The following is a 14615-nucleotide window of genomic DNA, read 5'->3' as shown; positions in this document are numbered from 1 at the left end:
ATGTGAGGTGATATCTCCTTGTGGTTTTGATTTGCATTTTCCTAATAATTAGTGATATTGAGCATGCTTTCATTTGCTGGTTGGCTACTTGTATATCTTCTTTGGAGAAATGTCTATTCAAGTCCTTTATTCATTTTTCAATCAGGTTGTTTGTTTTTTGGTAGAATTTCTTTATATATTCTAGAATTAACTCCTTAAGAGACATATGATTTACAAATATTTTCTTCCATTCCACAGGTTGTCCTTTCAATCTGTTGATGGTATCTTTTGATGCAGAGAAGTTTTAAATTCTGATGTAGTCCAATTTACCTATTTTTACTTTTGGTACTTGTGCTTTTGGTATCAGGTTCAAGAATCTTTTTTTTTTTTTAAGATTTATTTATTTATTTGAGAGAGAGAGGAGGAGGGGCAGACGGAGAAGGAGAAAGAATCTCAAGCAGACTTCACACTGAGCGCAGACCCCATGTGGGGCTCAATTTCACAATCCTGAGAGCCTGACCTGAAGCATAACCAAAAATCAGATGCTTAAACTGCACCACCTCGGTGCCCCAGGACCAAGAAATCTTTGTCAAATCCAATGTCATGAAGTTTATTCCCTACCTTTTCTTCTACGAGTTTTGTAGTTTTTAACTCTTAAATCTAGGTCTTTGATTCATTTTGAGTTAATTTTTGTGTATGGTATAAAGTAAGGTCCAAGTTCATTCTTTTTCATGTGGATATCCAGTTTCCCCAACATCATTTGTTGAAAAGGCTGTCATTTCCCCATTAAGGGTCTTGACGCCCTTATTGAAAATCATTTGCCCATATATCCAAGGGTTTACTCGGGACTTTATATACCACTGATTAACTGTTTGATTACTGAAGCTTTGCAATAAGTACTGAAATTGAGAAGGGTGAGTCCTCTAGCTTTGTTCTCTTTCAAGGCTGTTTCGGCTATTTAGAGTCCCTCGAGATGCTCTATGAATTTGAGGATGGATTTTTCTATTTCCATAAAAAAAATCATCAGGATTTTGATAAGGATTGCACTGAATGTGTACATCATTTTGTGTATTTTAACAATATTAAGTTTTCCAAATCATGACCAGGTTGTCCATTTGTGTCTTCTTTAATTTCTTTCAGCAATGTTTTGTAGTTTTCAGTGTACCACTGTACTAAGTATTTCATTCTTTTTCATGCTATCCTAAATGAAATTTTCTTAATTTCCTTTTAGAATTATTCACTGTGTTAATGTACAGAAATCCAACTGATTTTTGTGTGTTGATTTTTTATCCTGCAACTCTGCTGAATTTATCAGTTGTAACAGCTTTTTGTATGCAAAATCTTTAGGATTTTCTACATATTAAGATCTTATTGTCTATAAATAGAGATCATTTTGCTTCTTTTTTCCAATTTAGATGGCTTTTATTTCTTTCTCTTGCCTAATTGCTCTAGCTAGGAATTCCAGTACTATGTTAAATAGAAATGGTAGGGCGCCTGGGTGGTTCAGTCCTTAAGCGTCTGCTTTTGGCTCAGGTCATGATCGCAGGGTCCTGGGATCGAGCCCCACATCAGGCTCCCTACTTGGCGGGAGGCCTGCTTCTTCCTCTCCCACTTCCCCTGCTTGTGTTCCCTCTCTCACTGTATCTCTCTCTGTCAAATACATAAAATCTTAAAAAAAAATAAAAAATAAAAAAAATAAATAGAAGTGGTAAATGCAGACATCCCTGTCTTACACCTGAACTTAAAAGAAAAGCTTTTATTTTTTTTAAGATTTATTTATTTGAGAGAGAGAGAGAGAGAGCACACACGGGAGTGCACAGGGGGAGGGTCAGAGGGAAAGAATCCCAGGCAGACTCTCCACCTAGCACAGAGCCCATGTGGGGCTCAATTCCATGATCCCGAGACCATGACCCAAGCCGAAATCAAGAGTCTGATGCCCAACTGACTGAGCCACCAGGTGCCTCTAGAAGAAAAGCTTTTAGTCTTTCACCACTGAGCACGACGTTAGCTGTGGGTTTCCATATATGGCCTTTATTAAGTTGAGGTAGCTTTGTTCTGCTCTTAGTTTGTCAAGTGTTTTTGTCATGAAAGAGTGTTGAATTCCCTCAAATGCTTTTCTGTACCAGTTAAAAAGATGAACTTTTTAATAAAAAGTGCTAGGCAGCCATTTTGAAAAAGATAAAATTCGAGCCATATCTCACTCCATACACAAGAATAAAATCCAAAGGATTAGAGATCTGGATGTAAAAAAAATGAAGCCAGGCATCCATTAATTTAACCAAGTACCAAGTAAACATCACTAATGATAAAATATATTGACATGATGAACCCCTTGATATGATGTTCTGTGAAAGAAAGACATCATTCTTTGTGGTATTTTTACCAAAAATGCATAACTGCACTTCCATGAGACAACAATGGACAAACACAAATAGAGGACATTCTGAAAAATATACAATCAGTACTCTTCAAAAATGTCAAAGACATGCAACAAAGAAAAAGTGAAGACTGTTAGACAACAGAGAAGACTACACAGAAATAATAACTAAATGCAATGTGGGAACCTGGATAGGATAATGGACCAGAAAATGTCATTAGTGAAAACACTGATGAAATTCAAATATGGTCTGTAGTTTAGCTAATAATATTGTACCAATGTTAGTTTCTTGCTCTTAGTAATTATACTACAATTATATAAAGTGTTAACATTAGGGGAAATGGACTGAGGGACATAATTAAACTTTCCGTATAACTTTTACAACTTTCTTGTAGGTCTTAAATTAGTTCAGAATAAAAAGTTTTTTTAAAGAAACAGAGCAATAATTATACCATTAAGAGTGATAACCATCAAAAGAACTAAAAGTAGATGTGGTTAGTGTTATTTACGAATCCATGCTCTTGAAAGTTAGGACAGTTCCCTAGAAGAGGAGTTCATGACTGCAAAGGGATACTACAGTGCTGGTAACGGTCTGTTTCCGGATCTAGGGTGCTGGTTACATAGCTGTTATTTAGTTAGTGAAAATCTTTGGGATTTTAAAAAACTACCACTTTTTATTAGTGGTAGATTTTTAAAAACATGAGTTTAATTCTGGAGGATGGGACTAAAAATATGAAGAAAGACTTTTTTTTAGAAAATTTTAAAACTGCTAACAGCCAAATATTAATACTAGAAATCAAAGACTAACCTGAGACCCTAAGCCCAGAAAAATCCAGAAAGCACAACTGGCCTACTTGACTTCCTCATCCTTACCCACCTGATCTCCTAAAGCACACTCTTAAGACAAAGAGTAGAAAAATTGGAAGTGTCTTCATGGGGAATATCAGATGCAGTAAGATTTACACATAGTACGCACTAGAAAATATAAACTGTGAGAACTTCCAATACTGGACATAAAAATATTACTAAACACAAACTGGTTACTTAAAATACATGTAGATTAACTGCATAAAATTCTTCAAAATTGCTTTAGTCACAACATGAAAAATTGCTTCATATTCTGCCTATTGTTCTAGGAAGCCTAATAAACAGCTAAATGATGGGCTGAGGATTATTCTACCCTTGAGGTAGTTAAGATGATAAAAAAAAAAATCAGAATAAGTTTTACGTTAAAATAAGTCAAATTAATATAATAGTTTTCTGTTTTCACTGAAGGCCAATCTGAGTCAAACTGTTTCTTTCCAAGGTGAAATACTGGAGTGAATTTTACAGGAACAGGAGTAGTACTAAATAAGTCAGAGCGTTTCAAAACAGAGATACATAGATAGCCAATATGAGTTCCGTTCAGCAGTTTGTCAGAATGCTTCAATATACGCCCAGAGTTAAAAGCAAAAAGCAAAAAAAAAAAAAAATCCTTTTGTCTATATATTCTACTTTGAAGAAGATATGTACTATCAATCTTATTTTTAAATACACGTATTTTCTCATTGCCTGTTCAATTTCCCAGACATAAACTGAATTGGCCACCACATCCATGACTATGAAATACACGGTACTCCTGCTCTGTGACTAGTGATGAACACTGCCACTATTATTTGCAATTATATTTTTATTCTTCTTACTTTCTGGAAACACTTTTAGTCTTTTTCTCTTTTCTCATCCCAACATTAAGATTTTACATCATTTCATTATATCCATTTTTCCTTTAGCCTACATATATTTAATTTTTGAACAATTCAAAAGGACACATGACACATAACATAGACCTTACAATAAAATAAAATTGTTTGTATTACAAAGAAGTTAGGTTAATGCCTTATCTAAGTATGTACTTAGTTTTATTCAGTGAACCCGTCAGTATAACAGATTCACATAGCTTGTAATCATGATTTAACCAATTAACTGAAATACAGCTGAATTTAAGATACCACATATATTACACAAAAACTGTCTGTTTTTTAAATTAGTAAACAGGGACGCAGTGAAAGGATGATCAGTCAAAAACAATGGCTAATTTGCAAGTCACTCACTCACTTATATTTGGATGAATTTACAACACTCTAGAAAAAACAGAAACTATACTGAAAAGACCAACTAGGAAGAAGCTATAAAGATTGCTGGGTTCTTGCATGAATATTCAAGTCCTAAGACAGTATTTTAGCAAGGCAATATAGTGAAGTGTCTAGCACTAGAGTCATACAGATTCCTGGTTCAGCCCCAGCTCTGCCACTACTGCCTTTCTGATCCCAGTAAAGTGACTTGTGTCCTTATCTGTAAAATGAAAGACATTAAACCGACCTCATACACTTTGGGGGAGAATTAACTGAGATCCTTATCACATATTAGGTGTTGGATAAAGTAAGCCATTATAAATTCATAATGAATACAAAATATTCAGACCATGGATCTTGATCTTCTTACTTAATCCTAGAAAATATATCGTGGTCTTTGAGATTTTGCAGATTATGGAGGAATGGCCTTAAAAACAGGATTTCATTTTTTTCAATGAGCTGCTTATATTAATTAAATCTCTTATTTTCTTTACTTACTACGATCTCTCTCACATCTCTCTTGGAATTTGTTATGAGGAAGAAGTGTTTTGTTTGTAGTGACCCCCTTCTAAAAAGTCCTTTCCTTAATATTAATTTCACATGTTTTTTTAGCATTTCAGTTTCTTGAAACTTATTTTATGTCACTTATGTCGAGAGGAAATTCAATTGTTTTGAACTCTTTCCCTAGAGCATAACTTCAACTAGCCTACAAAACTAGTAACTCGAAACAGATCTTTCTCGGAGTTGTAGTATCTAATAGTCCTGATTATGCGAAGAATACCACTGGCTCTGATACAGTAACAATAAAAGAAAATAACTCAATTCAGGAAGAGAGAATACTTTAGTAGCTACTTTTTCCAGCAACTGTGATACAGTATGTCTGGGATAGTATGAATTTAATGGCAAGTTTAGTAGGAATGTTAACATCAGTAAAAATTTTACTGCTTTTCATACATAATGATGGAATTTTTCACAACGATTTTCAGTTTATGTTTCTTGGAATCCCTGCACAGGTAATATACTCTTGTTGCCTATAAATACAGATTTGTCCAATGTAAAAATACATAATCATTACTCTCACAAAATTTTCTACTTACAAAGATTTTTATCGCTAAAAATGTATTATTAGTGCAGAATTACTTATCTGCAAATTACTTATTTCCAAATACTCACTAACCTAAAAGTCACTTTATTGACCTCCATTTGTTAGATGTCTGTGTTCTGAGTGCAACTGCTTATCCTCATCACCTTTCTCTCCTTTGAATAGCATTTTATAAATCCTTCTCTTTTACAGGCAGTTTTATATTACCACCACAATTTCAAGGATGCTGTGAGGAAAACCTTAACAAACTGATTTTTTAAGTGTCCACTCCTGAGTGAACTATAAAAGAGAAGTTAGTGCTTCCAGTATTTTGTTTTTTTTGTTTTTTTGAAGGCAGCATCTCATTGTCTCCTTCAGAAGACGGAGCCTCTGAGAATGTGGGAATAGGTTTATATAAGCACTTTTCTGCTTTTACTTATTGTTAATTTTTATTTTTATTTATCTTTTTATTGAAGTATAGTTGACACACAATGTTACATCAGTGTCAGGTGTACAACACAGTGACCTAATATCTCTCTATGCTATGCTATGCTCACCACCAGTGTAGCTACCATCTGTCACCATATGACACTCTTAGAGTTCCACTGACCATACTGCCTATGCTGTACCTTCGTTCCCATGACTTATTCATTCCACAACTAGAGGCCTGTACCTCCAACCCCTTCACAGCTTTTTGCCCATCCCCCCAACCCCTTCTGCTTCTGGTTTTGATTAAACACTTTATGTTGGCAGTTTTGAAATACCTACTATTTTTCCACATTTATAGGTCTGCTATTTTACAATTTGATTTAACCTAACTAGGACTGAATTGGTCACTTTAACAAACTCATTCTTCAGTAACAACACACTCAGCTCTTTTTAAAGTAAAATAGAATCTGTTAAAAATTATTATGTTTTTGAGTGTTTAAAAAAAAAAAGATTTCTGGTTCTCCAAATACTTTCCTCTATTCACTTTCCTCTATTCTATCTTTCTCTGCACTTAGAATTCTTTTTTTTTCAGAGAGAGAACGCTTAAGCTAGGGTGGGGTGAGGGGAGGGTAAGGGGGGAGAGGCAGAGAGAGAGGGAGAGAGAGAATCTTAAACAGGCTCCACGCCCAGCACAGAGCCCCACACCAACTGGATCTCACAAACCTGAGATTACAATCTGAGCCGAAATCAAGAGTGGGATGCTTAGGGGCGCCTGGGTGGCTCAGTCGTTAAGTGTCTGCCTTCGGCTCAGGGCATGATCCTGGCGTTCTGGGATCGAGCCCCACATCAGGCTCCTCTGCTGGGAGCCTGCTTCTTCCTCTCCCACTCCCCCTGCTTGTGTTCCCTCTCTCGCTGGCTGTCTCTCTCTCTGTCGAATGAATAAATAAAATCTTTAAAAAAAAAATTAAAAAAAAAAAAAGAGTGGGACGCTTAACTGACTGAGCCACCCAGGCGCCCCTCCCTGCACTTAGAATTCTTGAAGGACTGAGGTTACGTCATGTTCCTTTGTCAACTCAGTGCCTCACAGAGTGCCTGTAAGATAGTAAGCACTCCATACCTGTCTGCTGAGTGACTCACAAAAGACCAGCTGGTGGGGAGTTACCATCTCTCCAGGCTTATCTGGCTGATGGTTCGAATCATCCCTAAGAATAAGGAAGGTTAAAAAGGGGAGGGGGAGTAAGGAGCTTGAATTTAAAAGGACAGTAAACAGAAAAACTAAGGGAGTTGGAAAGCACTGAAAATTAAAAATCTAATTAGATCACTACAGATTATTCCAATGGGGAGGAAAAGATTTTAAAGAAATCCACGCATTTTAAAAACAAAGATGACTCTGGCTGTAATGCTTAAGCATTAGAGACAGAAAAAGATTAGAACGATGGTCCATAGGAAGCTATTACTATAGTTCAGAGAAGAAAGGAGGGAGGCCCAGACTATGGTTAACAACAGTAGGAATGGAGAGAAATAGATGTGGATTACCTTTCTGCTTCAGGCATCTCTATTAAGAAAAATTCTCTCAGATTACATGGGGTGAAAGAAACACAGATATTCTGTGTAAAAGGGGCATTTAATAAAATTAATCAATGAATTAATGAAAACCAAAGCTCAATATGAATGAGAAGATGAGAGAGAATTCCTAACTGTTCCAAGCAAACCTTCAACAACGTATGCAGCTCCAGATGAAATTTCCACCCAGCTGCTGGCAACTGTTCAAAACTATGGCAAGCAGAAGAGGCTGCCATAAGACTAAAGACAGGATATGCAGTACTGCTATTCAGAAAAAGGAGAGGGGTGCCTCGGTGGCCTGGTCAGTTAAGCATCTGACTTTTCATCTCAGCTCAGGTCTTGATCTCAGGGTCATAAGATTGAGCCCCATTTTTGGCTCCACACTAGGCATGGAGCCTACTTCAGGGAGAAAAAAAAATGGAGAAAGGTATCCTGTCAACCTTCTTGAACTTAACCTGAAGTAATTCTAGCCAGGATTCTAGAATCATAACTGAGATAAGTTTGTGAACATGGGAAAGGTGGTAACCAACATGCACTACTGTATATGTATGCTGTCCAGTATAGTGGTTAATTAAGGACAAATAATGACAGATTACTGCTCTTTTCCTGACAGTTACTGAACTGATAGGATTTTTAAATGAAGTATATAAAATTATCAAGTGAGATTTTTTTTTTAAATGAAGTACATAAAATTATCTGGGTTTCAGGAAGGCAATATTTCTCATGAAAACCTGGAAATATGTGAGGTGAATAATGCCAAATTAGCTGGATTTCTAACTGTCTGAACAACTTAGCCAAAGAATTTAATAATTTTTTTTTAACAACCTTAAAAGCGGTCTCTAGCAGAGCAAAACTCTGTTCTTAGCCCTGCCTAGTCAACATTTTAATAAGATTTGCATGAAGGCAATGTCAGCATCATCAAGCTTATAGTTTATCAAATCTATGGAGAAATAAACAAGCCCATATTTATCATATGACCAAATCATTTTTTTAAGTCAATAGAATGGAACCAATCTGACAAGATAAAATTTAATATGGATAAATATAAAGTCCTACCAAAAAAAAACTCTATTGAAGAATTGGGAGAACATAGACAAAACAACTCAAGAATTTTAGCTGACTACAAAATCAGTAATAATGGGTAATGTATACAGCACTTAAAAGCCAGGGGCCATTCTAAATGCTTTATGTAGTATGTGTTCAATTATTCCTTTTAACAACCTTATGAGACAGGTACTATTATAAGCCCCATTTTACAGATGAGAAAACTGTGGCCCAAAAAATGTTCACATAATTTACTCAAGGTCCCCCAGCTGATAAGCTATAGAGCTAGGATTTAAACTCAGGCAGGCTAGCTCCAGTGTTTGTCTTCTTAGCCAGGACATGATTATGAACTAACAGTGCAATGTGGTTGCCAAAGAAGCATATCTACTCTTAATCTTAAAGTACATGTTTTAAAATCAGAGAGGTAACTTATGGTCTTCTCTACTGGTTAATATCTGTGGGTACCACACTTTGAAGAAGAGTATGGATGAACTGAAAAAATCCACAAATAAGCCATCAATAATGCAAGAAGCCTCAAATCAAAACAATAAAATCATTAGAAGAGGTTAAAGACTGGGAATATTTCATCTAGAGAAGAAAGAATTAATGGAATATAATAAGTATCTTCAAATATTTGAAAACCCACTTAACGGAAGAGACAGAACTAGAACCAGTGAGGATGGAACTTCTGGTTCTGTAAAGGAAATCATATACCCAAATACCATATGTCCAAGTACCTATGCCTCAGAAACTAGAGAACTAGGTAACTGAACCTTCTCTCCAGAAAAATACACAAATGCATATAATTTTGCATCCTGTATGTTCGCAAATCTACTTTTAAATCCATTCATGTCCCACCCCTACAGTAAGATGTCTCAGATCAAAACGGAAAGGATTCAAGTCTGAAAAGGCAAGTATATATAATAATCTTTAAAATTCATTAAAACTTACAATTCTATGATCTAAAAACTCAACTCTATGCTTTCTAGTTTCTCCTGAGATCCATTATGATACATTTTGCAATAAGAGTCTAAACTATGATGACAAAGTCAGAAAAAAAATGAAGTAAAACTTGCCAAGTGACAATGTAAACCGTGAGTAGATTCTTACATAGCATGGCTTATTATTTAACCTTCAAAAGAAACATACTTAAGTTTAAAGATAAAAAATAAGATGCTGATGTACTACTCAATATGCAGTATAATGCCCAAATTAGAAATTTCCCTGCTCTGCTTTTAAAACTTCATTTTAAACTCTCCCTTTTTATCATCTCTTCTGGGTTAACTGTTAAGACTGACAGACAAACAACAGACTAGAAGTCAGAATACTTAGGTTCTCATTTACTACCTTTGCCATGAATTTAATTTTTGCTTAGTCTGTTTCCTCACCATGTTCTAAAAACTTTCAAATATCTAAAAGGGCTTTAAAATGCTGTGGTGCAATGTAAATATCATGCAGTTTTTATAAAACATAAATTATCGACAGCAAGAAAACAAAGCCAGTCTTTTTATCATGTTTTTTAAAAAAAGCAAATGTACATTGACATTTCAATTCCGAGTTATAAAAAACAATCTTTGAATCCTTTGGGTATCTTTTACTGTATAATTTTCACCCACAAATGCTTCTCACATTAAGGATAAACATCTGTACATCCAATTTCAAGTCGTATTGTGAGCACACAGCTCAGTTAAGATTTTTGGCTGCAAGGGAAAAACTTGAAAGTGCCAGTCGGACTACACATTTAAAAAGAGTTGGGGAGAAAGTTACATGATCACACAATGGTAATATGAAGTATTACACACTTGAAAATTCTGCTTTCCCTCTTAAACAACTAGAAATAAAGAGAACTCAAAAGTAAGTTTAATTAAGTGTTGAGCTTTATTAAATATAGGTGCCACATTGCTGAAACTGCACTGTACGGCCAGAACAGTGCTACAGACACCATGTCTGCCAGTAGACTAGACTCTAGTTTCAGGCACAAGATGTTCTAATAAATAACAAAAGCATCCAGAGCCAGGACACAAGGATGATAGAATCCGGGGTCTAGGCATTTGATTTTTCTCCTGGTGTTACTTGAGAATGGGCACTACTATTAAAGGCTTATTACAGTAATAGGATAATGATAAAGCTTTAGCTAAATTACAAGCTAACCAAAGAAATGGAAAAACATGCAATGTCAAATCAAAATAATCACCAAATTATTTTACATTTAATTTTGAACACAGACTGGGTCAGGATTACACTGTAAAGAGTACAGATGAGTAACTTTATTTACTAGGTGAAGATAATTTCAAACCATTAAGAGAAAAGAAGAGTGGCCCAGAAAAAATTAGGCTATCGAAGTCAAATGAAAATACACAGAACTAAGATTTAGGGGAGAAAGGGGAAAGAAGAGAATGAGCTACTGACTTACTAAAAAGAGAGCAAATAAGTGGGACAGGGAGTCTGAGCCCTCTGAGATAGAATGAGGAAGAGAAACGTATCAAAGGCTCAAAGGGAGCTTCAGCAGTAAATATGAAAAGGGATGAGCCTGTTAACTGTTTCAACAGAAAAAGAGAAACAACCATACGGGGCACTTTTCTGAACCGGCATTCACGGTAGACCATAATAAAAATGCCTAACTCATGCAGAGCACTTAATATGTGGTGAGCTCGGTTCCAAATGCGTTCCACGGACTGGTCCATTTACTCCTCGAAACACCTGGAATAGGCAGTTACTACTATTGTACAGATGAAGAAACTGAGACCACGCCATGCAAGATAACACAAACTGGTACCAGAGACTGAGCGCTCATCCACTTAGTTGACTCTGTCTCGGAGAGATCCTACAAAACCTTTATACTTTTCTGTGGATGAAGAGATACTTTATCTTAGCTCTCTGGAAATTCTCAAAGGAGTATGGGCCCCAAAAGCGATCCTCTACTTTAGAAAAAAGTTCCCTTTTGCGGGATATGAGGTTTTTTCAAGCGTAGAAAGCTTTGTAGCTCTGAAATACACCTGGCAGAGACAGATGGAGGCGTGTGAGTCATGAAAGGCGGAAAAGTCAGAAAACCAGACTTAGAAGCCATCGTTCTGCCCTGAAGACCTGAACAGACCGAGAAAGTAGAAAGCAACCCTTCCTCTCTTCCACGAGGCATGACACGGGGACGCTGCCTCCTCCCAATTTGCTGTGTGTGTATGGGGCGGGGGAGGGGGGCTCTCCGGTTTCCAACTCTCCCCCGCCCCCCCCAACACTCAGGGGTTACTCGGCCAGGCCTGGGAGAACGCGTGGGAATAAACAGATGGAACTCGCGGTAACGAGGGGGCCCCGAGGCACAGGGAGGGAAACCTGCCCGGGAACACGAGGGGCCGGGTCCAGAGGCCCTCGGCACGCGGGCCCGCGCCCTCGCCCTGGACCTTACCGCCGCTCGGCTGCAGAGGACGAGGCGGCCACTCAGGGCTGTTCTTCCGAGCCTGGGGCGCGGCTTTGGCGCCGCCGCTCCTGTGGCGCCCGCGCTCGGCGGCGGCCGGGTCCCGGCGGACTCACACTGGGGGAAGGGGTGGGCGATCCGCGGCCTGCCCAGTGGAGGCCCTGGAGTTCGAGGCCCTGGGACGCCGACCGTGCATGCGCCCGCGAGCCTGCCCAAAAAGGAAGGTTCAGAGCGCGCCCGCGTGCCGAGAAGCAGCAGCGGCTGCAGCTCAGATCACAGGCTGCTTCGTCCGCCCTCACCCAACCCAGCCACTGCCCCGCTTCCCCCGCGCAAGCTTTGGCGGCGGAGCAGCACGGTGAGCTCCGATTGGCTCTCGGCATGAGTGACGTAAGGCGCCGCTCCCCACGGATTGGTCAGGTCGGCGGTGCGTGCAAGGAGTAAACAAACCCCGCCCCCAGGCCTCCCAAAGAGAGGAGGGGGCGGCGAGGTGAAGGGGCGGGACCTCAAGCGCTCCGCCTGGGTCTCCAGTTTCTTGCCGGCTTCCCAATGGGTACCCCGCTTGGACCCCAACACTCCGCTTTCCAGGCGGTTGCGGTGCCGGCTGCAGGCCTGAGGCCTAAAATTTATAGACACGCCCATTCCCCCCATCCCTTCTCGCGGGCTTGGGTCAGAATCTTGACTTTTCCATCCAACCCCATCCCCCAGGCCCGAACCAGGAAAACCCCATCTCCCTTGGAAAAAAAAAAAGGAACTAAGGCGGTTATATCTGCGTCCCCAGGCCTTTGATGCCTGGCCCCCCGGGGAGCAGCGAGGAGGAGGGTGGGGACAAGTGACTTTGAGGCCACGTGTGGGGCACCCCGTAATTAATTATCCAGACAATGGATTACAGACCACTGGGATTGTGGGTTCTTCAATACCCAGGCAAATAAGATGCAAACCAGGCCAGGTCACCATGTCATTTAGAAGCTGAAGAGAAAATTGCGGCCCACACCCCCAAATACCTGTCCCATTTTGTTCAAAATTAAAACATTTTATCTATTCAGTGCCTATGTGAAAAATCACTTATGAGCTTACGTTCTAGAGGGGGGTGGGAAAGACAATATGCAGAATAAGCAAAATGTAAACTATCACATGATAGGTGCCATGGGGGAGGGGAATAAGCAGAAAAGGTGTTTGAGGGATGGCTTGTATTAAATAGGGTGCTCAGGGAAGGCAGCAGAAAAGATGCCATTTAAGGAAATATCTAAAGGAGGTGAGGGAAGTGAGAGAGCACCTTTGGACTTTTCCCCCAGGGTGGGGTGGAGAACCAATTTCTACGTAATTGTACATAGATAAACTCCTAGGAGTTCCAGAATGCCAAATGCAGTACTCTTTGGACTGATTCTAAAATGCAAAAGCCCCAATGGTGGGATTACCATGCATTTTCCAGTAATAAATCAATAGTATTTATTAAGTTTCCACAGAAGTTTTGTTAAGGTTTCAAGTTAACAAATTCTTTTCAAACACTCTAGGCACAATGAAAGAAAAATGGGCAAGACAGAAAAAAACCTCCACCCTCAAGAAACTTAGTTGAGCAGGAGAAATGGACTGTAAACCACTTCAGTACGGATGTGTAAACGACCACGGTAGACACACAGAGCACTTGGACTAATGGGGGTAAGACGGGTGGATGTTATTAAGGAGCTGTAACTCTTTCAGGATCTCCGTATCTGTAACAAAAACTCAGTGCTTAATTTTGGAGGAGGGCTATGGCTGTCAGTGATTCTCTAACCTCTTTAATAAATTTCTAAGATGAGAGTCTGAAGACAAAATTAAGTTGAACCATATGAATTGCTAATATTTGGCAATATTCATATGGCTCAACTTACTCTCTTGTAGAGCTAATATGAGGATTTTGCTCTGTAATACACATAGTAAGTGTTCAATAAATGATGGCAATTATGATCATTAAATAATACTGCTTTTGAAAAAAGTGATTTAAAAGTCAATGTTTCATAACACCTTCCAATACCGTGAAGTAAAATGGGCAGTGAAAGTTTCAAATTTTCCATATACTGGTTTGATCTAGCTGTGAATTTCCATGACCTAATCAGGGTATGCTGTAAAAGACACTAAATGCTAGTTTCACAGCAGGCCAAGAAATTCAGAATAAAGAACAGCTTGGTTTTGAAGCCAAAAACTGAAAATTCTCCAGAACAGAATAAATTGTCAAGTTGCTTCAGGGAGGAAAATTCATGTAAATCAATTTCTCATTCCCACTCACAGTTCCAATTTAGCAATTTGCACAACACTCAGCTCTCTTCCTTCTCATTTCCCCATTAAGGGATCTTATTTCCTTTGAAAAGGAAAATAAAGCTTCCACTATCTCCCATGCCAGAGAGTAGATGTCTGAAATATGACAGAACACACACTGATTCTGCAAACACTTATTAAGTACTTATTGTATGTCAAGAACAGTGCAAGGCATGGGATATACACATATAAATGCCCAAAGAGCTCCATACATGGGTATTCCTTGTGCTTGGAATAATCCCCCAGTTCACCCACATCTCACCTACATGTGCCTTCTCATCTAAGCTGAGATTACTTTCTTCTGTAAAGCTTCCTCTGATTCCCCATCTC

At 38.7% G+C, this 14615-nt stretch overlaps 1 protein-coding gene across 7 annotated transcripts in view; it reads right to left on the bottom strand.

Moving 5' to 3' along the window:
* Positions 1–12293, bottom strand: part of TFDP2 (transcription factor Dp-2) — a 179645-nt gene extending 167352 nt beyond the window's left edge. For all 7 annotated transcript variants that reach the window (XM_040636721.1, XM_040636722.1, XM_040636723.1 and 4 more), the window contains exon 1: positions 11985–12293. The gene's annotated coding sequence lies outside the window, so the exon portion shown is untranslated. The remainder of the gene's footprint in view (positions 1–11984) is intronic.
* Between the last annotated feature and the right edge of the window lie 2322 nt (positions 12294–14615).

This window comes from Ursus maritimus, unplaced genomic scaffold (assembly GCF_017311325.1).
Source record: "Ursus maritimus isolate PB19 unplaced genomic scaffold, ASM1731132v1 scaffold_20, whole genome shotgun sequence".
NCBI classification, from domain to species: Eukaryota; Metazoa; Chordata; class Mammalia; order Carnivora; family Ursidae; genus Ursus; species Ursus maritimus.
The sequence above is the reverse complement of the archived record's forward strand: the minus strand, read 5'-3'. Positions and strand labels throughout refer to the sequence as shown.